Genomic DNA, 2,976 nt, shown 5'->3' on the forward strand with positions numbered 1-2,976 from the left:
CACGGTGTCCCCAGGGTGTCTCCACCCCCAACAGTGTCCCCAAGGTGACCCCAACCCGCGTGACCCCTGGGTGACCCTGTCCCCAAGGGTGTCCCCTGTCCCCAAGGGTGTCCCTGGGCCACCCCCACGGCTGCCCATCTCCCCAGGGTGACCCTAAAGTGTCCCCATCCCTGGGGTGTCCCCAAGGTGTCCCCAACCTCAAGGTGACCCCTTCTCCAGGATGACCATGAGGTGGCCCCAAGGTGTCCCCAGGGTGTCCCCATGTCACCCCGTTTCCCTGGTGTCCCCATCCCTGGGGTGTCCCCACCCTCAAGGTGTCCCCATCCCCAGGATGTCCCCAGGGTATCCCCATCCCTGGGGTGTCCCCAGGGTGTCCCCATCCCCAAGGTGTCCCTGTCCTCATGGTGTCCCCAGCACCAAGATGTCCCCAGCTCCAAGGTGTCCCCAGCCCCAGGGTGTCCCCAGGGTGTCCCCATGCCACCCCTATCCTCTGATCGCCCCATCCCTTGGGGGATGCCCAAGGTGCCCCCATCCCTGGGGTGTCCCCAAGGTGTCCCCATCCCCAGAATGACCCTTAGGTGTCCCCATCCCTGGGGTGTCCCCAAATCCAAGGTGTCCCCATCCCCAGAATGACCCTGGCGTGTCCCCAACGTGTCCCCAGCCCCAGGATGACCCTAGGGTGTCCACATCCCACCCCTTTTCCTTGGTGTCCCTATCCCTAGGGTGTCCCTAGACCTAGGATGTCCTCATGCCACCCCTTTCCCCTGGTGACCCCATCCCTTGGGGGGTACCCAAGGTGTCCCCATCCCAAGAATGACCCTGGGGTGTCCAAAAGGTGTCCCCATCTCCAGGATGTCCCGGGGTGTCCCCAGCATGTCCCCATGCCACCCCGTTTCCCTGGTGTCCCTATCCCTGGGGTGTCCTCATCCTCAAGGTGTCCCCATCCCCAGGATGACCCTTAGGTGTCCCCATCCCCAGGGTGTCCCCAGGGTGTCCTCATGCCACTCCTTTCCTCTGGTCACCCCATCCCTTGGGGGTTACCCAAGGTGCCCCCATCCCTGGGGTGTCCCCTGGTTGTCTGTCCCCATCCTCAAGGTGTCCCCAACCCCAGGATGTTCCCAAGGTGTCCCCATGCCACCCGCTTTCCCTGGTGTCCCCATCCCCAAGGTGTCCCCAGCCCCAGGATGACCCTAGGATGTCCCCAGGGTGTCCCCATGCCACCCCTTTCCCCTGGTGACCCCATCCCTTGAGGGGTGCCCAAGGTGCCCCCATCCCTGGGTTGTCCCCAGGGTGTCCCCATCCCCCAGGTGTCCCCAGGATGTCCCCATGCCACCCCTTTTCCCTGGTGTCCCTATCCCTGGGGTGTCCCCAGGGTGTCCCTGTCCCCAGAGTGTCCCCATCCCCAGAATGACCCTTAAGTGTCCCCATTCCTGGGGTGTCCCCAACGTGTCCCCATCCCCAGGGTGTCCCCATCCCCAGAATGACCCTTAAGTGTCCCCATTCCTGGGGTGTCCCCAACGTGTCCCCATCCCCAGGGTGTCCCCATCCCCAGAATGACCCTTAAGTGTCCCTCATCCCTGGGGTGTCCCCAAGATGTCCCTGTCCCCAGAGTGTCCCCATCCCCAGAATGACCCTTAGGTATCCCTATTTCTGGGGTGTCCCCAACGTGTCCCCGTCCCCAAGGTGTCCCCAGCTCCAGAATGACCCTAGGGTGTCCCCAGCATGTCCCCATGCCACCCCTTTCCCCTGGTGTCCCCATCCCTTGGGTGTCCCCAAGGTGTCCCCAGCCCCAGGATGACCCTAGGATGTCCCCAGGGAGTCCCCATGCCACCCCTTTCCCCTGGTGACCCCATCCCTTGAGGGGTGCCCAAGGTGCCCCCATCCCTGGGTTGTCCCCAGGGTGTCCCCATCCCCCAGGTGTCCCCAGGATGTCCCCATGCCACCCCTTTTCCCTGGTGTCCCTATCCCTGGGGTGTCCCCAGGGTGTCCCTGTCCCCAGAGTGTCCCCATCCCCAGAATGACCCTTAAGTGTCCCTCATCCCTGGGGTGTCCCCAAGATGTCCCTGTCCCCAGAGTGTCCCCATCCCCAGAATGACCCTTAGGTATCCCTATTTCTGGGGTGTCCCCAACGTGTCCCCGTCCCCAAGGTGTCCCCAGCTCCAGAATGACCCTAGGGTGTCCCCAGCATGTCCCCATGCCACCCCTTTCCCCTGGTGTCCCCATCCCTTGGGTGTCCCCAAGGTGTCCCCAGCCCCAGGATGACCCTAGGATGTCCCCAGGGAGTCCCCATGCCACCCCTTTCCCCTGGTGACCCCATCCCTTGAGGGGTGCCCAAGGTGCCCCCATCCCTGGGTTGTCCCCAGGGTGTCCCCATCCCCCAGATGTCCCCAGGATGTCCCCATGCCACCCCTTTTCCCTGGTGTCCCCATCCCTGGGGTGTTCCCATCCCGAGAATGACCCTGGGGTGTCCAAAAGGTGTCCCCATCCCCAAGATGTCCCTGTCTCCATGGTGTCCCCATGCCACCCCTTTCCCCTGGTGACCCCATCCCTTGGGAGGTGTCCCCAGGATGTCCCCATCCCCAAGGTGTCCCCAGCCCCAGGATGTCCCCATGTCACCCCTTTCCCCTGGTGTCCCCCATCCCTTGGGGGGTGCCCAAGGTGCCTCCATCCCTGGGGTATCCCCAAGGTGTCCCCCATCCCCATGATGACCCTGGGGTGTCCCCAAGGTGTCCCCATCCCCAAGATGTCCCTGTCTCCATGGTGTCCCCATGCCACCCCTTTCCCCTGGTGACCCCATCCCTTGGGGTGTCCCCAGGATGTCCCCATCCCCCAGGTGTCCCCAGGGTGTCCCCATGTCACCCCTTTCCTCTGGTGACCCCATCCCTTGGGGGGTGCCCAAGGTGCCTCCATCCCTGGGGTATCCCCAAGGTGTCCCCCATCCCCATGATGACCCTGGGGTGTCCCCAAGGTGTCCCC

General features: G+C 64.2%; 1 protein-coding gene across 1 annotated transcript in view; it reads left to right on the forward strand.

Moving 5' to 3' along the window:
* Positions 1–2,976, forward strand: part of LOC106898699 (proline-rich protein 36-like) — a gene marked incomplete at its 5' end in the record, with an annotated part of 20,889 nt that overhangs the window by 16,799 nt on the left and 1,114 nt on the right. The window lies entirely within an intron of this gene.

The sequence above is a fragment of the Calidris pugnax genome, unplaced genomic scaffold (assembly GCF_001431845.1).
Source record: "Calidris pugnax isolate Ruff unplaced genomic scaffold, ASM143184v1 scaffold548, whole genome shotgun sequence".
NCBI lineage: Eukaryota > Metazoa > Chordata > Aves > Charadriiformes > Scolopacidae > Calidris > Calidris pugnax.